Source organism: Panthera tigris, chromosome B1 (genome assembly GCF_018350195.1).
Source record: "Panthera tigris isolate Pti1 chromosome B1, P.tigris_Pti1_mat1.1, whole genome shotgun sequence".
Classification (NCBI taxonomy): Eukaryota; Metazoa; Chordata; class Mammalia; order Carnivora; family Felidae; genus Panthera; species Panthera tigris.
In genome coordinates this window covers 180,064,902-180,088,884 of record NC_056663.1, presented here as the reverse complement: position 1 = coordinate 180,088,884, position 23,983 = coordinate 180,064,902, and positions in this window count along the sequence as shown.

Genomic DNA, 23,983 nt, shown 5'->3' with positions numbered 1-23,983 from the left:
AATATGTTTTGGTTACATGGCAAAGGGACTTTACAGATGCGATTCAGATGGGAAATTTATTTTTAATTAACTACATTGGCCAAATCTAATTACTTGCACCCGTTAAAATAGAGACGTTTCCTCCAGCTAGAGTCAGAGAGATATGGTGGAAGAAGTGGCAGGAGTGACTTGAAGGGACCTTCAAGGTCTTACGAGGGACCTCATCTGCTTTTGCTGGCTTTGGAGACAAGGAAGGTCATGGGCCAGGGAACGCAGGCAGTCCCCGCACCTGAAAATGACCCCTGAGCCCTGAAGCAGAAAGTGAACAGGACCTACAGTTGCATGAGTCTGATTTAGTGAATTTCTAAAGATTATTTAGTGAATAATCTGATTAAGTGCATTATCTTCCAGAACCTCTAGACAAAGACCTAGGTCTGTGGGCACCTTGATTTTGGTCTTGTGAGACTCTGAGAAACCGAGAGATCCTACCAGATCTGACCAAGAGAACTGTGAGCTAATAAATTTATCTTGTTTTAAGACACTAAATTAGTGGTAATTTTTATGGCACCAATAGAAAACTAATAAACAACTTAATAAACTACTCCATCATGACCTTTCGTGTCTGACTCAGTCTGGCCCCAGGTCTCTTACCTAATGGTTTACTCTACATTCTTACTATTTTCTATGATTCTTTTTGCTCTGGCTCCAAGTAGGTTCATGTGTGTTCACATTTCCACTCCAACTGGAAATCCCACATACTTGAAATTCTGGCAGCCACCTTCTCACACTTGGAAAGATTTGGGCAAGTACAGTTTTATAAATGCATACGCTGTTGACCATACCTGAAACTCTAAGTGCTTTGATACTTGCCATTGTGCTCACGTTTCCAAACAAAATCTCTCCAGAGCATTCCACAGAACAACAAGATAGACCTGGGCCGGGAGCCAATGCTGGGAGGCCAGCCAGCACTAGATATCCAAAAGGAGTCTGGATTGTGGCCACAATGAAAGGAAACGGACAGAATACTTTCATATTGTAAGTGGGCACATTCTATTGTTAGCTTACTTCCTTCCCTGAATCTTGATGAAATGGAGCCCATTTTGATTTGAATAGCCTTTTCATTGGCCACAGATAATGATGTCAGCTGGTGATGGCTGCTTCTTTTTTATTTTCAGAATGTTCCTTGTTGCTGCCTCCTTCTCTTTTCCCCTTTATCCCCTGAGTATGGTACAGGAGTGTGTCTGTGTGTTTGTGCTTGTATGTATATATACACTCATATATAATATCATATTATACAATGTATATTATTCTGTATAATAATACATTAGTACATAATGTGTAATATATATTATGTCGATATTATCTTTGAATGACTCACATTTAAACAACCAAGGTTATGTGATATATTAGAGAAACTATTAAGTAATGTAATTTAATTTATTCTTTTATAAAATGGACATATTTTTTTGGAGTGGTTACCACAACAGATGCCAGAGATATAGTGGTCATTGTATTTCTACTTTCACGGAGTTTCAATACAGGAGAAAGGTAGATATGAAACAGGGAAACACATATTTCATATGCTACAGTGGAAAAATCTCCATTGTTATAGGAACCTGTACAAAAATCAAGGCATTTTGAGGTAAGGTAGGCAGAGTGAAGATTAAAAAAATCCTTCTGAATGAAGTAATATTGTATCATTGAAACCAAGATATAAAGATTCAATAGGAGTTGATTGAGAAAATTCATGGAGAAAGGAATCGCTAAAAAGAAAAAAAAATAATAGTATGGAGATCTTAAGATGAAAGGTGCTTGGCACATTCAAAGTAAGAGAAGACTAATGTGATTGGAGCATAATGAAGGTGGGGAGAATTGGCAAAGAATGAAAAGTGTGTAGGAACCAGATTATGATGGGTGTCAAAAGAATTGCTAAATTTTATGAACTGTAACCTAAGAGCACTAGAAAAATGTTAAAGTGACCTAAGCAAGAAAGTGAAAGGATCAGGGACATACGCGTGCGCGCGCGTGCGCGCGCGCGCGCACACACACACACACACACACACACACACACACACACAAAACTAATGCCTCACATACACAGATATTTTCCCAAGGAAATACTTGTAAAGCTATCTAAGAATTGTGCATTGCGGTAATAGAGGCTTGTAAACTATTTTTAATATTTACAAAATAATAATAAGATGTTGAAGACTCTACACATTACATTTCATTGCTTTGGCAGAAATTGTCATTATAGGGGGTTCATGCTGATCAGAAACTCTGAATACGATATCCCAGATAATCTTTGGGGAAAAATAGGTTTTATATTAATAACGTTCATGAAAAGAAAATGGAGGCACAAGGTGCTAGTCGTGTGAATGTGGGAATGCTACTTTAGTACTTTTCAGTACGATTTTTTGGCAAACATTGATTACAGTCAGTGAAGTCGGGTGCTCCTCCCCTTTCCGTCACAAGGACAATCTTTTCCTTATATTTTGTGATAAGGCACAGCTATTTGACAAGTTCTTCCAATAGGCTGTGAATAGAAATGAGCCGTTTGCTTGTGGGAGCATTTAATTGTCAGATCCTCTATTGTCCTCCCCTGCCACGATACTGCTGGGGAGACTATAGTCGAAGGCTGGAGCCACAGAAACAAAGCCTGCTGTGGGCTGGATCACCACCAGAGTACCTAGAGCCACACTAGCGTCTGCCTGAGTGGAAAATAAGCCTTCAGCTGAAACCACTAGAGTCTGAGGGGTTTGTCTTATAGCAAATAGCTTAGGCTATTCTAATTTACACATTATCATTTTCGTTTTATATTTGATTTTAATTTCCAGTAACACTAGCTTTAGTTTAATGGTTCCTGTGTATATTTGCCTTTTAATTGAATAACAAGTTGTCTATTCTTAACATTTTTAATTGTCAGACGACATAAGGACTTCCCTGCATTTGCTTTCGCTCCTCTACTAAAACTAAACTTCATTCAAGAGGCACCTCCACCGAGAAGATACCTCCACAATGCCATGTTAAAAATCATTTTTTTTAATATTTATTTTTATTTTAATTTTTGAGAGAGAGACAGAGAGAGAGAGCACAAGGGGGAAAGAGGGGCAGAGGTGGAGAGAGAGAGAGAGAGAGAGAGACAGAGACAGAGAGAGAGAGAGAGAGGGAGAGAGAGAATCTTAGGCAGGCTCCATGCACAGTGCAGAGCCTATGCAGGGCTGGATCACAGGACCCTGAGAGCATGACCTAAGCCAAAATCAAGAGTCGGATGCTCAACCTACTGAGTCACCCAGGTGCCCCTGAAGTCAGTTTTAAGTGGCTCTGAAAGCATTTCTACTTGCCATTTAAAGTTTATAATTGGATAATTACGGAGAAAAACCTCAGACTGCGATACATCAGATAAAGATGACAAGTGAACCTGAGGTTGCTAGACCATTAATATACAGAAAACAAGTCAACACTCAAGTTACATAGCCATTTAAAGTAAAAAATGTAAGGTTCACGGTTTGTTTGTTTTGTTCCTCTGAAATATACTGGAGAAACTATTCATTCCAAAACAATGGTCACCATTGACTATCTTTCCCTTGGGTTTTGCAATATTTCACCCTCCTGATTAAAATTTTTTCGTAGTTTATTCATCTAATTCTCTGAACGTGCTTTCAAGGGGTATTCCAAAATGGAGCTCTTTTCCATTTTTCTATACTCAATTTATTAACCCTTTGTACACTCAAAGTAAAAAAACTGTCAGTTTTTATTGACATTTCCTTCTTCCCTGAAAATAGGCAGTCATTAAGTCATCAAGGTTTTCTTAAGATATATGTTATGTAGGTCCATGCCTATATTTCTCATAGCCAAAGTCTTTGGGGCTATCATAAGTCATTCCTGAAATTTTCACCTACATAACCCGGCCTGCCTTAATGATTCTTCATGTTCTTATATATCTTCAAACGGCTGACTATCAGTCTTTATAAATCACTGTTTGGATTATTTTAACTTTTTTTCCTAATGGCGTTTGCTGACTCTCTTTTCTTAGTCTAACTGAGCAAAGTAAAAATATATTCTTTTGGTTTACAAATTTATGTACAATCTCAAAGTTTTAGTCTTTTTTTTTTAAATACCATTCTCCATTTCAGTGGAAATAAACCCACTCAGAAAAAAAGCTCTACTGTCTTCATCCATGGCAAGGCGCCCACATTTCTCATCTATTTTTCTATCCTTCAAGATATGCCTTGTATGTTAAGTCTTCCGTGAAAGTCAAAACAAAATTTATAATAATTATACTATTCTCTTTTGTTGTAATTAACCCTTTAGTATCTCTAACAATAAGCCCAGACAATTCACTATCTAATATTTGTTTCTTTCCCACTGCTAAATATAGTTATTTTCACATTGAAAAAATTGTATGATTTATTTATGATCAAATATTCTATACTTTATTTGCGTGATGTGAAGAGCGCACAACTGTATTGTCCATTGTCTAAACAATAACAGCACCACCACCAACAACAAAAATAAACGCTGTGCTAACAACCTTCCTCGATGGTTTTAGAACTGCACCATATCTACTTTCCGGAAAGCTTTTCTTTTTGAAGAATGTGTGCTTGTCTGTGTGATAGGGACAAAATCATAATTAGTATTTGACAATTCTGCACTGAGACGTGGAGTCTCAAATATGCACTGAAGTAATTTATAAGGCGTTTGATAAGGTGACCAGGTGATTAGATGTAGGTTACGTCCCGGCCTAAACTTTCTCAAATTGTTCTACTAAAATTAAGGCACGGATTGAGAGAAGATTAAATGGTGTTCGAGAACTACTTTATAATCTGCAGGGTAACAGAAGGACTATTTATTCCTTCATCCCACTTTTGAAAGCTATTTTAAGCAAGAAGTAGCTCATGTATCTATTTTATATCTATTTTTTTCCTTTGAGTTTTTACTATGTTTAGGCATTATATGCACCTACAGTAGCCTGGTTATTTAAGACCAATGGGCATTTGCCACAAATCAAACAAAAAGGTGATTATCAGTTTGTACCATACTCAGACTGCTTGTATTCTTAAAAAAAGTTTTAACAATTAGAAAATTATTTTTTCTATTAATTGGGTTTTTACCTGTAATGGATTACTGCAGAATAATGGGACTATCCAAACTGGCTTAATTATTGTAAAAATTAGAGTTCATAGTCACAGGATAATGCCCCAACATTTTAATATGACATGATATAAAGTCTTTCAAAATATGCTACCACTGAATTCTCCAAGTGAATTTTCCATGGGCCCTCTCTCATAACCTTGACGATCACTAAACTATTCTCTCTCTGCAGAACATACTGTATTTATTTTCTTTCTTTCTTTCTTTCTTTCTTTCTTTCTTTCTTTCTTTCTTTCTTTCTTTCTTTCCCTTTCAAGACCTGAAATATTTGCATGCACTCTTTTCTGTATATGTTGCACCTGAAATGTCTTTTATTACTTTTTTCTATTTAGGAGATATCTGTATGAGAAGTGACACCTAAATACAGTTAGAGTCATTCATTAGGCTACAAATTCTCTAGGAAAAGAGAACAGATAGGACTTATATTACCCATCTTTGAGAATTCAGAATATGATAAATTGCCAGATACAAAATAAGCATTTAATAAACACTTGTTGGCTGAATTGATTGATGGAAAAAGGATGACTTTTATGAAAAAATAGATGTCTAAAAGTCAAAAGGGCACAATAAGACATGAAAGGTTGCTACCATCTGTATAGTTGAGAAGAGTTTACAGAATTTTTTCATTGTGTTGGGTACTTTGTTTTATATATATTTTTCCTACCTGGAGGTAAAATGACTATAGCATGCCTATCAGTTTCCCACTTTAACGGTTCTCCTTTGACAAGTTTTGGAGAATTTAATGTTTAAATAAAATATTGAACAAATACAGCAGAAACAAGGCAAAATTATTATTTGTAGAATATGTTTTAGTCACCCATGCTATTTTGCATGAATTATGTTTTATTTCTTGTTAATTCTGGAAGAAGTAAATAGTACTCCTACTCCAGATTTTAAATGTTTATATGTTAATATTATCACCTGCTCTCAGTGTGCTGTCGTATGGCTTTCCTCTTTTTAATGAGGGGCACATTTGGTCCCTACAGGGATTCTGGAGTATTAAGTGATGAAAGTTTGATACACAACAGAGATTTCATTACTATTATTTCATGGGTAGCAGTATTTCCTATCTTTTTTTTTTTTTTTTTTTTTTTTTTGTCTACCCATTTGAATGGGTCCTTTTGAAAGATTTTTCAAATAGGTAAAATATCATGTAGTCCAAATATACCACACATATTTCTGTTAGGTTTCTGAACAATGTTATATGCTTTAATTATCTGTGATTCATTCCTGAAACTTTTGGTCTTTTGTGAAATGTAACTGGTTTACACCTGACAGCCTACTGCCCATTGTAGTCCAGACATTGAACAAAATAAAAATTAATAGTTGATTGAATTAATGAACTAAATATCCATTTAAGCTAAGTTGTGAGAGTAATTTCCTAAAATTCAGCTTAAGAAATAAAAATAAGAGGTACAAGCTATATACTGCATATTCAGAAGTTTAAAAAAAAAATTAATGTGTATTTATTTTTGAGAGTGAGAGACAAAGCATGACAGGGGGACAGGGGGAGAGAAGGGGGACACAGAATCCGAAGCAGGCTCCAGACTCTGAGCTGTCAGCACAGAGCCCGATGTGGGGCTTGAAGTCATTCACTTCATCAGCTGTGAGATCAAGACCTGAGCCGAAGTCAAGACACTTAATGTACTGAGCCACCCGGGTGCCCCCAGAAAGTTTGATTATTCTATCAGTCACTGTCCAATAAGGAAAGAGAAACTGCATGGTAATTTGAATAGAGTAAGTTTATTGTAAAATCACTAAATTGGGGATAAGAGGTGGGTTAGTAAGAAGTTAGGAGAAATCTAAAGGATACAGGAAGAGTGGATATAAAGGGCACCACTAATCCTAGAGCTGAGATGGAACGTTCTACTGCTTCACACTGGCTAACCTTATTCCAGTTGGCAAAGGACAAATAGTAACAGAGCCAAGCTGCACTGTCGCAGAGCAGGCAATAAAGGGATAATCGGAGGTGACAGGTAATAATCTGATCACGGCATCCCTATGAAATGAAAAGTAAATAAAGGGAGGGAAAAATGGAGACAAAGTTAAAGAGGTTGTGCATGTAACTAGAGAAGTTATCTGTTTGTTTGCTTTATAGGAATCAAAGTGCTTAAGAAGGAGGAAAGGAGTAAGACAAGAAAGGAAAGTGAATGTCATGAGGTGAAAAATAAATGCCATGAAATCATGAATACAACAGGAGGTAAAGATGTCATGAACAAAATTTTAAGTTATACACATTGATCTTGTGTTTGTAATACAACAATACAGTGATCCTGGTGTCAAGATTGCTTTTCCATGGCTCCGTATCTGTATTCTTAAAACGGTATATTTGAAACACAGATTTTACAGTAGCTTAAGATTTTAGATAGGAAAAATATAGAGAAGTTACATCACAATACCAATACAGACTTAAAAAAATATATAGTCTTTAAAAACCTAAATATATTTATTAGATACCTATTTAGCAGATAAAGTTCACAGGCAACAGGTTTAGGAAAGTCCAATGTTAGATTTCATTTTTTCTAAGCAATGTATACAGTGTATTAATATACTTATTTAAATAACTAAATAATCAGGGCTATCAGATCTTAAACATTATGACTCATTTCTCTGAAATATATGAAAATCTATGCACTGATAAAAATAATTTTTATTTGAATTGACAAATAACACATGCATGTTTAAATAGGAATTACGTAGTAAGAATTGGACTGAATATATGTTCATTAATAAAGCAAAATTAACCTGGCAGGAACATTTCCTCTAAAAGTGTAACAGGAAGGGACTTAAAAGTTATTGGGATTTCCCTTTAACCATGTTAAAGGTATGCCCTAAAGAAATAACTTATTCCTGACAATTTTTATTAACAAAGTTATACCTTCCACGAAATGGATATAGTTCTTGTTATTGTTTAAGTGGAAATGCTAATAAGTCTAATTTTAATCTCAATCATCTATATTTTCATTTTGTGCTTTTTCTTCTTACCATATAGATTATTTCTAATTGGATCCTCATGTACAAGGAGAACATATCAAGGGCATCTGCATGAAAAAAATCAAAGAAGCATTTTAGTGATATTTAATATTTGGTATTTATGTTATATCAATTAAGTATTTGAAAAAAATTAAAATAAAATATATTTGTGGTATATTTATAAGTTACTAGTGATTAGAACACATCACTCAGTGATACAATATTTATAGAAACTTTACTAATAAAGTAATAATTTAATCATCTAATAAAGTAATCAAAGGGTTGTTTCTATTGTCAACCAATAAACACAGAGTGTGTTATTTGGGAACAAAACATCACTTTGATCACTGTTAGGTTATCGAAATAATTCGCAAAAAAACAAGTACTGTAGTAAAAATATGAAATATTTTGCCTTGAACTTTTTATACGTGCATAAACCACAATTATAAGTATTTATACTAACCAAGTCAAAATAAATAGAAAAGTCATAATAAGACTAAAACAGGTATATTCGAGTTTTTGGATTATATTATTTAGATAGATTGCCCAGTTACATAGAATGTGGTGTTTGGCATGTCCCCATAGGAGGGATTTGAGCTGAAACAGAAATCTCATTTGCTACCGGTAATGATGAGTTGGTCTCTCTATGAGTTACAATCTCCACTGACTTCAGAAATATAATTTTGTTAAAGCAGAACACAGTTGTTTTTACCCTTACCTGACAAGAAAATGCGAGCACTGCTTTTGTTACTAATATAAATTGAGCTGCCCCAATTACAAACACACGGTCATTTTCTGTTTGTTGCAAAACTAATGTGGTCTATTATTGCAGTGTATTACTTGAAATGTACCAACATATGTATCCTGTGATTATTTGCCATCTACATGTTGGTATCCAAACTATTAGTCATTTTGTATTTTATTCTTTTAGAGCTCTTTCTGATTCCGTGCTTAGATTTATGGTAAAGTGTTCATCAATCAAACTGGCATTGCTTTTAGTCACATTTACGGGGGAAAATGGTCTAATTTAATCAACAAATGCACATGTTCTACTTCTGTATAAAAAACTACAGGCCCATTGCAATTTTAATAGCAAATAGCTTACTTCAGGGGTTTTCAGAGGACTGCCATTATTTATACAAATGCTTTGGAATGTTGTTGCCAATTAACACTTGAAATGAAAAGGATACACAAGGATCTTCCAGAAGTTTACTATGTCAATACTTGTCCAGCTGCTACTTAAGGCGGTCCTCAAATAGTAGTCTGCTTGACTGTGGCTGCCAATTGGTTTTGCTTAACTATTATTTCCCCTTAGCCAAAGGCACAGAATGTAGAAAATCTATATGTAAGGACTTTGGCAGAAGCTTAGCTATTCATCATTTGTGTGAGGATCAAGCAAGCCAGGTGTACTGTTTATTTTAATGAAGCCAATACTGAGAAGGGAGTTCGGTATAACAACATAAAGCATTATTCACTTACTTTTCCCCTTGTTTGCACTTGCAAGAATGTTGCAAAATAGCCTTGGCTTTAATTCATTTTCACAAATGCTTACAATAGAGAAACCGCTTTTATTTAGGCACCACTTACACTACAAGTATATATATATATACATATATATATATATGTGTATATATATATACACATATATACATACGTATATATATACGTATATATATACACATATATACGTGTATATATATATACGTGTGTGTGTATATATATATATATATACGTGTATATATATATATATATACGTGTATATATATATACATATATATATACAAGTGTGTGTATGTATATATACATATATATATATATACACTTTCTATTAAGAAATTGACATATTTTCTGATCCCCGAGACTACAAGACAAAAAGAGGAAAAGCGATGATTGAAGTCTCAAGACAATGTAAACAGACTGTGTATTTGAGTATGGAGTCAGTGATCTGAAGGCAATTTCAAAGTCCCTTGCCTTCTTTTATGTATACAATTTTTGGCACAAACCTCGTTCTTCTGAATACGCCTAAACTCCAATACCAGGGATGACGTGAAAGTTACGGTTAGGCCTCAAGGTGGCGAGCAATAACACTGATTAAGATAAAGATGACCAGTCTGACACCGAAACAATGTGTGGCAGTAGTTACGGTAAGAATACACATGAGAGAGAAAGGGACGGCATTCTGCAGAAAACAGATACTACTTTAACACCCAGTACCCTACTGTGCTCCTCAACCCTAATATTTGGGAATGTCCAGGGAATACTATTCCGCTACCTTGTATATTGGATTTTAGAATATATACAAGAGCCTTTCAACGTTTTATCAGATTGGTAAAAATACTACAAGGGATATGCAGTAGTCCGCTCTTATCCACAGTTTTCCTTTCCGTGATTTCGGTTTCCTGTGGCCACTTGCTCTCTGGAAGCAGATGATCCTCTCTCCGACACCATCAGAAGGTCAACAATAGCCTAACTCTACGTCAAATGCCTACGTCAACCCCTGCACTTCATTTCTTCATGGAGACATTTCATCATCTCACATCATCACAAAAACAAGAAGGGGGATTACAGTACAGGATATTTTGAAAGAAAGAGTGACAGAGAGAAACCACATTCATATAACTTTTATTGTAGCACATTGTGGTGAATTGTTCCATTTTATCATTAGCTGTTGTTAATCTCTTTCTATGCCTCATTTATAAATTAAACTTTGTCATAGGTATGTATATACAGGAAAAATCATAGCATCAATAGAGGTCTCTACTATCCATGGTTTCAGGCATCAGCTGGGGTCTTGGAATGTATCCACCATGGGTAAGGGAGAGATGACTGTATTTTCTCAGAATCCCACAAATTCCATTGCTTCTTTGGTGTTTTCTGCAGGAGTAGACTTTTGACTTCATGCTTTGGGGGTCAACAATTCTGAAAGCATCTATGGCAAGGAAGAGTATTATTCTTCTATCCATTCAGGTAGAATATCATGACGTCCTTTGCCAAACTGTGTTCTAGACACCATAAAAGCTTAAAATCTAATAGGAAAACATTGAGAACCTTTGGAGTTTTTTCCAAATTATCCATATTATTTATCATGACTTCTTATAGTGCAGAAAGCTTAAAAGTAAAATATCTATTGGAAAAGTAAAATATCCATTGGAAAAAACAAAACAAAACAAAACAAACCCTGCACTAGAAAAGATAGTTTCATGAGATAAGTAGAGTTCAAGATTATAAGATTGAAGCTGTTACCAAACATGGCAAAGCCTCTTTTTAATTCAGAGCTTCTGCACTATCTATCCCCCTCTTGAATCCCTTTCCTGGAGAGTTGCCTGATTAAATACCTCATTTCCTTCCAATGAGGTCTCTTCAAATGTCACCTTGTCAAGAAGTCTTTCTTGACTAAAATATGCCACCCTAGTCAATAGTCCTATCCTGTGTATTTTCCTTCATAGAGCTCTTACCATCACCTAGATATGCAAATCCTTTCTCATTCACACTCTTATTTAACTTTTTTTAAAGTTTTTTTTTTTTTTTTTTTTGAGAGAGAGAGTAAGAGACAGAATGTGAGTGGGGCAAGGGTAGAGAGAGAGGGACACAGAATCTGAAGCAGGCTCCAGGCTCTGAACTGTCAGCACAAAGCCTAACACTGCTATCATAACCTGAAGCTGAAGTCAGGTGCTTAACCAACTGAGCCACCAAGGTACCCATTCACACTCATATTTAAACATATACCTAACATTATCTGTGTCCCCCCAATTGATTGAAAGTTTGATTACCTCTGGAGCTCTCTCTGTTTCACTATCTCCGATGTCTAGAACATTGCCTGATGGGACAGTTCACACTCAGTAAATATTTGCTGAATGATTATCTACTTATATATCAACTACTTCCTTCATGAGAAAATGAATTACATCCTTTCAACTTATGTGGTGTGTAACATAACAATTTGGGAAACTTTGCCCTTGATTGCAAAATACCATTCACTTTTACCTATTACAAATCAATAAATTTATATACCTATATCCCTTTCCTAAAAAATACTAAGTAGCTACCATGATGAGTACTGGCTATATTACCCTCCCCACCCCCCTGCCCACATACACATACATAAAATTAAGAATGAACACATACAATTCTACTCTTTGTTGACAATTGATGAAAAAATGAAAAAAAAAAAACAACAAAAAATCTATTTTCATAGAACTATCCACAATTTGACATGTGATTGGCTGCTTTGTTGTGTGTTGTTTCTTGACAGCTTTACTGTGTATAGTTGAAACTGCATATGATTAAATTATACAGATTTTCCAGTTTTGATATATGGACACACCGATGATATAATCAACACATTCAAGATAATGAATACATCCATCACCGAAAAACACTTTTTTCTCTTTCACTTTTAACATCCCCGTCACTAGCACTTGCTTACAACTCCCTCCCTAGGCAATCACTGATCAGTTTTCTGTCATTATAGATTATTTTGTTTTTCTATAATTTTATATAAAACGAACCATACACTATGTATTTTTATGTCTGTTTTTTTTCCACTTACCCTACTTATTCTTGATTTTCATAATTGTTGAGAGCATCAGTTACTTATTCCATTTTATTGCTGGATACTGTATTATTGTTTGAATATACCAGTTCATGAATCCATTCCTTTTATTGATGGGCATTTCGATAATCTCCAGTGATAGGCTGTGCAAATAAAGCTACAATGCACATTTAGGCACAAGTTTTTGTATAGGCAATGCTTTCAATTCTGATAATTTGATGCCTGTGAGTAGAATGGTTAGGTCATATACAAAGTATACATTTAACATTTAAGAAGTTGCCAAACTTTTCCCCAAAGGGAAATTAAATTCCATCATTTAAATTCCATCACCCAGTGAATGGGTGTTGCGGTCTCTGTGCATTCTCACCTACACTTGGTAGGATCAGTCTTTTTAATTTCAGCAGTTCTCATGGGTGTTCGTTCAGTAGGAATCCCATTGTATCTTTTCCTGCATTCTCCTGCATTTTTTCTTGTGCCTATTTGCCATACTCACATAATCTATTCCACAAAGTGTCTTCTCATGAGCTCCTTTTTCACTGGCATGTTTGTATTTTTATCATTGTATTTTGAAAGGTCTTTCCATAATACAAATGCAGGTCATTTTGCAGATAAGTGAGTTGGAAGTCATTTCTCCCGGGCTATGGCTTGTCTTTTTATTCTTTTATTAATGTCCTTTGAAGATCAAAAGGTTTTAATCTTTATTTTTTTAATGTTTATTTATTTATTGTTAAGAGACAGAGAGAACAAGTGAGGGGTAGAGAGAGAAGATCCCTCTGTCATCACAGAGCCCAACAAGGGGCTCCAACTCACGAACTGTGAGGTCATGACCTGAGTCAAAATCAAGTGTTGGACACTTGAGCAACTAAGCCAACCCATGTACTCTGGTTTTAATCTTTATGAAATCCAATTTATCAATTTGTTCTTTCATGGATTATGCTTTTGGTGTCATATCTAAGAAATCTCCATCTAACTTAAGGTCATAAAATTTTTCCTCAATTGTATCTTCTACAAGTTTTGTCGTTATAGATTTTAGTATTAAGTATATAACCCACTTTAAGTCACTTTTAAATATGACACAATGTGTGACACTTCATTTTTTTGCCTACGGATACCTATTATGCCATACCAGTTTGGAAAACTATGTTTTCTTTACTGGATGGCATTTGCAATTTTATCATAAATATTGTAAATACATTATGTTTCAAAAATGTCTAGGTACAGTTTTCAACTCTGTTCTGAGGAATTAACCTGTTTCTTTATCTTGATTCCAGTATCACACTCTATTGCATTCTGTAGCTTTGTAAATTATGTAATGTTACTCTTTCAACTTTCTTCATGTTTTCAATTTTTTTTTTACTATTCAACGCCTATTCAATTACTATTGCAATTGCATATGAATTTCAGAATCAGTTTGTTACCATATAAAAAAAAGTGCTAGGATTTTTAATAGGATGTATTGAATCTATAGATCAATTTGGAAAGAATAAAAATCTTACTAATATTAAGTCTTCCGAACTATGAACATGGCCATGCATTTAGGTCTTACTTAAGATTTCCAACAAAGTTTATAGTTTTCCAATAGCATATCTTTTATCACTTTTATCTCTAAGTGTTTATATCTATGATGCATTAAATGTGCTTTTAAAAGATTTACCATTGATTCTAATATATGCAAATACACTTGACTTTTGCATATCAATCTTGTACTCTGCAACTGTGTGCAGTTCCCTTATCACTTCTAATATTTTATTTTTTTTTATTTTTTATTTTTATTTTTTTTTTAACGTTTATTTATTTTTGAGACAGAGAGAGACAGAGCATGAATGGGGGAGGGTCAGAGAGAGGGAGACACAGTATCTGAAACAGGCTCCGGGCTCTGAGCTGTCAGCACAGGGGCCCGATGCGGGGCTCGAACTCACGGACCGCGAGATCATGACCTGAGCCGAAGTCGGCGCTCAACTGACTGAGCCACCCAGGCGCCCCACTTCTAATATTTTAAAAGATACAATTGTACGTTTCACATAGACCATGTTGTCTGCAATTAAAGACAGTCTTACTTCTTCCTTTACAATTTGTTTTTTTTCTTTTTCTTGCCTTATTGTGCTGTCTACCTCTTTCAGGATGACATTTAATAGAAGTGATGAGAGAAGACATACATGTCTTTTTCCTAGTCATAGGAGAGAAAGCCTTCAGTCATTAACCATTAATTAGAACATTAGCTATATACTTTTTTTCATAGGTACCCTTTATTAGGTGTAGGAAGTTTCTCTCCATGTCTACATTGCTGACAATTTTCACATGGAACAGCTATTAAATTTTGCTCAATGGTTTTTCTGCATCTATTGAGATGATTTTATGTATGATTCTCTATTTTAGTTTAATATGGTGAATTGCATTGATTAGTGTTTTGAATGTTAAATCAGTCTTTAGTTTCTGGGATAAAATTCACTTTGTAATGAAACTTTATTATTTTTACATATTATTGTTATCCTATTTGTTAATCTTTTTTTTTCTTTTTAAAGAATTTTTTTTTACCTATCTTTATAAGCTATATTGATCTATGATATTATTATCCTATAATAGTTTGTGAAATTTTGATATAAGGATAGTGTTGGTCTTTTTGAAGGTGCTGGGAAATAGCATCATATTTTTTTCTTTTTCTGGAAGATGTATGTTATATTTGTATCCTTTCTTTGTAAAACTTTTTTGCATAATCTATCAAGGAAGCCATCTAGACTTTGAGGTGTGTGTGTGAGCGTGTTTATGCAGGGAGGTTTTAAGTACAAATTCAGTATTTACATTTTAATATGTCTTTTTAGGATATTCACTCTTACTTTTTAAAGTTAATTTATTTGTTTTGAGAGAGAGGGCAGAGAACAAGGGAGAGAGAGAATCCCAAGCAGGCCCCGCATTGTCAGTGGGGAGTCCAAACCCATGAACTGTGAAATCATAACCCGAGAGGGAAACCGAGTGGGGCGCTTAGCTGATTCAGTTAGCTAGGCGCCCTTAGAATATCTATTTCTTCTTTCATGAGTTTTTATAGTATGTGTCTTTTGAGGAATTTGGCCATTTTTTTGAACCTGCTAAATTTGTTAGCCTGAAGTCATTTGCAACATTCTCTTATTATTTTATTACTATCTATGTAATTTATAGAGATTCTTTTAGTTTTACTGATATTCTTTTTGTTTCTGTTTTTGTGATTTCCACTCTTCATTTTTGCTTGTTTGTTTTGTTTTGCTTTTTTTTTTTTTTTTTAATTTTTTTTTCAACGTTTTTTATTTATTTTTGGGACAGAGAGAGACAGAGCATGAATGGGGGAGGGGCAGAGAGAGAGGGAGACACAGAATCGGAAACAGGCTCCAGGCTCCGAGCCATCAGCCCAGAGCCTGACGTGGGGCTTGAACTCACGGACCGCGAGATCGTGACCTGGCTGAAGTCGGACGCTTAACCGACTGCGCCATCCAGGCGCCCCTGTTTTGTTTTGCTTTTAAACTTAGTTTGGGTTTAATTTACTGTTAGTTTCTTCAGATGGAAGCAGTTGAGAGCTGAGATAATTGATTGAGTCCATGCTTCTTTTCTTATATAGAATTTTATTAGAGCAATTTCCCCACAAGTACTGCTTTAATAGAGTCCCACAAAATTTAATATGTTGTATTGTCATTTTTATTCCATTAAAAAATCTGTTTTATTTCCTTCATTGGATTGTTAGTTATAACTCTCAGTTTTCTTATTTTAGTGGTTAAACTTTGGAGTTTATAGTATTTATCTTTATTATAATTTACCTTCATGTGATATCATATCACTTCATTTATAGTATAAAATATGCAATATACTTCTCTTTCTATCCTATGTTTTTCTTCTATTGTCATCAAACATTTTTACATAAGTTAAATAGCTCGAACTGAATTTCTATCATATTGATCTACTAGAAAATAATACATTATTTTATTTTAATTATTATGTTATATTTTTTTATTATGTTCAAAGAGCCAATTATCTTTTAAGAGATGGGAAAATTAAAAGTCCATATAGTTACATTTTCTTTCTGTTGCTCTGTTTATATTTCTAACTGTCATTCCACCTTCTGAAGGACTTTGACGTGTCTTGAAATAAAAATATACTTGTGATGAAACCCTTCAGCTTTTATATTTCTCAAAACCTTTGTCCTTAATTTTTGAAAGGTATTTTTCTCTTAGTATACACTTCTAGCTTGATAGTTTCTTTCATCTCTTTTCTTTGTTTTCTGTACTTTAAAGAGACTGTTCTACTGACTTCTTGTGTTGATTGAATTATGTGTAAATCTATCATTCTTATCTTTGTTTTTAGGTACATAATGTGTATTTTTTTTTCTTTTTTTTAACTTTTGGCTCCTTTTAAGATTTTTTCTTTATCACTGGTTTTGAGAAATATTACTATGAGATGTGTTGGTATAATTTTCTTTATGTTTCATGTGCTTAGATTTTGTTATGTTTTTGGTTCGTTTATAAGCACATAGTTTTCAGTAAATTTGGAAAATTTTCAGACATTATTTTGTGAAAAAATTTTGCCCTCCATTTTCTTCTTTGGGTATTCCAATTATCTATTCACTAGGATGTTTAACATTATCCCACATTTCAATGCTGCTTAATTTTTTTTTTCCATTCTTTTTGCTCTGTGTCTCATTTTTATAGCATCTATTACTGTTTTCAATTTCACTAATATTTTTTACCCTGCGATATCTAACCTACACTAAATCCCTTATTTGTATTTTTCACCTTATACATTACAATTGCTCCTATTAAAATTTATTTATTTTTTTATACTTTCATTACCCTAAATGTTTTAAGTACCTAGAATTTCGTTATAACAACTGTTTTTATGCATGTACCTCCTAATTCTAACATGAGTCATTTTGGAGCTGGTTTAATTTACTTACATTATCATGGTTGATTTTATTTGCCTGCTTGAGTGACTGGTAATTTAAAAAAAAATTCTATATTTATTTATTTATTTTGAGAGGCAGAGACAGAACGCAAGCAGGCGGAGGGCAGACAGAGAGGGAGAGAATATCCCAAGCAGGCTCTGCACTGTCAGCACTGAGACCGATGGGGGTCTTGAACCCACGAACTGTGAGATTATGACCTGAGTCGAAATCAAGAGTCACAGGCTTAACTGACTGAGCCACCTAGGTGCCCCCCACTGACTGGTAATTTTATTATTATTTTTTAAATGTTTTTTATTTATTTTTGAGACAAAGAGTGACAGAGCATGAGCAGGGGAGGGGCAGAGAGAGAGGGAGACACAGAATCCAAAGCCGGCTCCAGGCTCTGAACTGAGAGCACAGAGCCCAGAGCCCCACGCGGGGCCCCCGGCAGGCCCGAACTCAGGGACTGTGAGATCATGACCTGATCTGAAGTCAGACACTTAACCGACTGAGCCACCCAGGCACCCCCACTGACTGGTAATTTTAATCTGATGCCAGACATTATAGATTTTTCAGTGTTAGATACTTTTGTATTCCAGTGAAAATTCTTGAGCTTTCTTATGTAATAAGTAAAGTTACCAGGAAGCAAAATTTGATCCTTTATATACACATATAAATTTTGTATCTATGTATAATATGTACATATTGTATTCAAGACTTTGGCATTGCTCGGTCTAGGGCTAATTAATCCTTGCTACTTAAGGAAGACTTCCCTGACTATTTTATCTAAAGCCTCGTAGATCATGATGTTTTCTACTTTGATTGGTGGGAACAGGCACCGCACTACATGTGGGAAGCCAGGATAGTATTCCATATAATCCTTTTGGGTGCATATTTCCTTGAACCAAGTGTCTCACAAAATTGGAAACGTAATATAATAAGTAGGTACAATGAATTCATGTGTGAATTGAGAATTTTTTTAGTTTAATAAATGTGCTATTCAGCCACACCTGCAATTTTAAAAGGACATTTTATTTGAAGTCAAAGTATCTATGTATTATCATGTGTGCAAAGGAGCAACTTATAAACTCTTATAAACTACTTATCATTTTTTGGGTTGCATGTAAATGTATTAAGGTTGTTATGCAAAGGAGAAGATAAATATATAAAATCAATCATCATTTCTTGGATGTCAGTGTATCATTTGTGTATTGCAGTAATGCATAAAGTCTTATTTTGTTAGAGAAAACTTAGCTACGCTCACATACCATTAGCTATATTTAGAAAACTGTGTATCTAATCTACAAACCCAGTCCTTGGTTAGATTGGAAACTCCTGGTCCCACCTCCCTATTAGAAATATATTATTTTAAAAGTCATAGCTAAAAAGAAATAGACAAACTAAAATTTTAAAGCTAAAATTATGTGCAGCCTCATTTGAGGGAACAAGGAGTGAATAGGATAATGTTACATCAAAACAAAATCACTGATCCAAATATAGAAATATAATGAATGTAATTTCCCTTTCTTTAAGAACATCTTCGTCAACAATCTCTTTCCTTTTGCTTTTCAACTTAGTTATTGCTTCCAAAGGCAATGTATTTTTCACAGAAAAGCATTCTAGTGTTCAGTGTAAAAAAGCAGTATTGTATAGTCGACCATGATTTTCATTGTATAACCAGATTATAATTCAACACTTCATCTTCGATCATAAAACCTCAACTATATAATAGAGTACAAATAATGTAAATTAATTTTAATATGTAATTACAGGTATAATGGCTCACTGAATAAAAGTTAAGGACAAATTAATGCCGCAGAACATAAAAAAATATTAACATACCACAATGCCTTTACTAATTTTAGCATCATCCCTATTATTTTTCAAGATAATTATATGTATGAAGGTTCCATTTTGTTTTTCATTTCTCACCCACCCATTATTAAAAAATAAAATGGTTATTTAAAATCTCTGAGGAATAAAATCCATTGTTGATAGAACAAATTTAAACTTCATTACCCACATTTGTCATGATCGCTGGAAAGGTCTAATCACAGATTTCCATTATTATCACCACCCTCATCAGGGAGAGAAATTGCCATCCCAGAGGATGCTATGAAGAGTAAAACCAGATGATCTGAATGGAGGAAATCTTTTTTGGGATAAATTTAGTGAGACAGCATTAAAAGAATATTCATTATTTGGCAGATTCTTATATCTATATCATCGGATTCAATAATCATGAAACCTTGTCAAGTTGTAATTTTTTCCATAGTAAGGCTAGAATTTGCAATCAGCACTTGACTCTGAAGTCTGTTACATGAAGCCAACTGATGGATACTTCTCGCACAGCCAGTGGTTGTGAAGTAATGTAATGACTTACAGTGAATTTTTACTCTACTTTGGGCCCCAGTTCTTCATTAGGGAATTTAGGCATGAAATGTGGTTAAGGAAGGTTTTAATAACAACACTAATTTCATCTTGAGTTATTTTTGCATGACTTTTTTCTGAAAGCACTGTCAGAGTGCTGCATATGGTGAACAATAATAAGAGTAGAGGCAATAAAAATTTTAAATAATTGTTACTTGAATTCATTGTCTTCGAAGCAGTTAAATTAATTAGTAAGTATTACGTTTTCAATTACTTTTACTTGAGAGTTTGCTTCAGACTCTGTCTCAGAATACTTTACTTGGTCTTCGGTCATCTATCACTTTTTTTTGTCTCTATACCTTAATAATCTATAACGTGGAAATGGCATTTTGTAATTGTTGTTATTTATATTATTACTATTATTATTATCATTAGTGTTTAATGCATTGACTTATATCTGACTCAGTTTATTTTTTTTATTAAATTTTTTTATTACCTTTTTTTTTATTTTTGAGAGGCAGAGAGAGACAGAGCATGGGGGTGGGGGCAGAAAGAGAGGGAGACACAGAATCCGAAGCAGGCTCCAGGCTCTGAACTGTCAGCACAGAGCCCAACGCCGGGCTCAAATCCACCAACCGCGAGATCATGACCCCAGCCGAAGTCGGACATTCAACCGACTCAGCCACCCAGGCACCCCCTGACTTCGTTTTTAACATGAATGTGAATCAGAGGAATATTTTATGTTTTCATACATTAAAAGTTCCTAAATTTATGCATAATTTACAGTTGTATCATACATCTTTCTCATTCATTTATTCACCCTGTTATTCTCGAATTTATTCAACAAGTAATAAGGGAGCAGTTACTGTATAGGAAGGGGTGGGAGACATCCTCCAACTGTGTAGGGCAAAAATGAGATGTACTGAACCTAAGTGATAAATTATTCAACAACCCTTGGTGGATCTGACATATTAGGGCTTCTTCCTCTGCCTGACAAACAAAAAGTTCAAAGGTGCATTGGAAATAGTCCTCTCGTACTCAAAGTTGATAGGGGTATAGAAGCTAAAAGCGTTGGGAGTAGATTTTAGCAAAATGGGGACAAACTTCTGATTCCGGAGGCTTTCTCATGAATCCTTACAGTATATACATTTTTTTTTTCTTTTTACCACAGCCCCTTTGGCAAAACTAGTCAACGAGCTAGAATTATTCCTATTTTTTTTTTTTTTTTAATCACATGAATGGATTTCTCTTTACTGAAAGTAAGATTTACAAACCACAACCTTGGGCAAATTACTCAACCTTTCTAGACTTTAGTTTTCTTTCTTTCTTTCTTTCTTTCTTTCTTTCTTTCTTTCTTTCTTCTTTCTTTCTTTCTATCTTAAACTGAGTATAATAGTATCACGGTATATAACCTTCATACACTTGTTTTGTAGTTTAAATGAATTAATTCAAGGAAGCACCTAGAACATTTCTTGATTGTGAAAGTGCACACTGAAAATATTACCACTACTATTTAGTGTTAAAATAGTAACGTGGAGGTGAGGACATGGTTGCTGTCTCAGTTATTTGTCTCTTGTCTTTTTTCTTTGTTTCCAATGGTGTGCTTTGTCCTCTGTTTATTTTATATTTGTTTAGGTGCATATATACATCCATATTCTACTCTCCTCATTGCATGATTTGTACCTTGATAATATTTTTGGAACTCCACAAAACCCTCTGCAGTACAATTTTTCAATATGCTGCTGACCTATTAACAGTCTTTATGTTTTCTTTTTAGCATGGGGTGTTCTTTGTCTATATGTGGTGATGATTTATTAAAAAAAATGTTTTTGGTACCAGATGTAATCCAGGGTCCTTTTACCTTTTGGGTTAGGTTACATTTAGTTTATTTAAAATCATCAGTGGAGCACCTGAAAGCATCCGACTCTTGATCTCGGCTCAGGTCATGATTTCATGGGTTCCTGAGTTTGATCCCCACATAGGGCTTTGCACTGTCCTTGAGGAGCCGACTTGGGATTCTCTCTCTCTCTCCCTCTTTCTCTGTCCTTCCTCCACTTGTGCTCTCTCAGAATAAATAAACTTAAAACAATTTTAAAAATTAAATAATCAGTGAGGGAGGAGTTGGGAGGCAGAAACTTAAGAATCATTCAATAAAAGTTTTCTTCTAGTCTTTTATTCAGCATTTCGATATCACTACATTAGTTCATGCCCTCTTCCCTCCCTCATGTCTAAGTATCTCTGGATCCTATGCCTGAAATGGGGGAACACATCTATTTTCCTACAACCCTGCATCTGCTAAAAAAGGATTTGGGAGTGGCTATGGTATTTTAGTCCTTTATCATACATGGAATCCAATAACCACTCCAATTCTATTTGTCTTTAGTCCTTTTTTTTTCCTTGTATAGTAAGTAGCAATAAAAAACACACTGATAACATTTTGATCAGACTTCCTGCACAGAAGTAAATGTTTCACTCATTTTAATTATTTTCAGCTTATCTTTGAGATATATATTCACTTTTACCTTTTTAAAAATTTTTTAAATGTTTTATATATTTTTAAGAAAGAGAGGGCGAGTGGAAGGTGGGGAGGGACAGAGACAGAGGGGAGCAGAAGATCTGAAGCAGGCTCTGTGCTGACAGCAGCAAGCCTAATGCGGGACTCGAACTCACAAACTGTGAGAGCACAACCTGAGCCCATGTCAGACTCTCAACCAACTGAGCCACTCAGGCACCCCTTGTATTCACTTCTTCTTATTGGTTTGAGAATAATGGTTAAACCCTAACTTATTACTTTAACATTTTAAAAAAATTTTCTCTTGAAAGAGTGGACAAATCTAAATATATGGCAAGGATTACTTATTTCTCACATTTAAAACATTGTTGTAAATAATTTACATATCCTGGCTATGCTTTGATAATTATTCTGATGTTTGCATGTTGCATACCTATATATGTGTTTTCTTTTAGTTTTCTTGAAAGAAATATTCTGTATAAATTAAAGATATTATTTTTTAGTCTAAAACCCCAACTCAAACATAGACACAGGCATTTGAGGAAATAGCCATCTTTAAAGACTTGTGTAGAACGATTTTCAGGGTGAACATCATTGAGTCCTTCAGAGGTGAAAACTATGAGGGTTGGAACTACTAATTTTGCTTAGGAAAAAAATTAGTTTCAGGAAATGTGAACGGGTCTAGGTCTTTACAAAAGAGGAAAACAAAAAAGTTGCTTATCTCACTAAAAAAAGAGGGCGGGGGGAGCTTGGTTACAAAACAACCCCTCTGTTGTATCTTGAAATATATCTCAATATTTAACCAGTTGCCAACAATTACTTATTTTGATCATACCATGTTAAAAGAATCATGTCGACTATTAAGAGCTTAAAGATATAACTGGCCTCAGAGATTCTACAATATTTGTGGAGACAATATACGTACATGTCAAAATAAATATCTAATCATAGTCTATATATAGGACCATTTAAGCAACTCCCTCTCTCTTACCAACTGTCGATTTCTTTCAAGTGATAATCATCTTTTATTAGTTACTGTATATCATGACCTGGAAGGTTTTCTTGCTGCTGAATAGTAGAAAGGAAATAATTTATTCTTGTTTCATCTCAGCACACACACGAGGTGAACAGCCATCACTCAAAAATGTCTATTTTATTTTAATTGACCTTTCACCCTTTTGGAAATTGAATCCTTAAATAGACGTTAATGAAGACCTTTTAAAATCATTGTCAAAGTTTAATTTACAATTTATGTTACCTAAATTTTCAATTAACCCACGACACCACACCAACGTTACAACTTCACCCAAGTTTGCTTAGAGTAAAAACTGAGGTCTGCTTGTTATAAGGTGTTTAAAAGAAAACTACAGGACCAAAAGGAAATCACTTAAGCCAAGTTACAAAATCAGGGCTTAATAACTCATCTTTTTTTTTAACGTTTATTTATTTTTGAGAGACTGAGAGAGACAGAACACGAGCAGGGGAAGGGCAAAGAGAGAGGGAGACGCAGAATCTGAAGCAGGCTCCAGGCTCTGAGCTG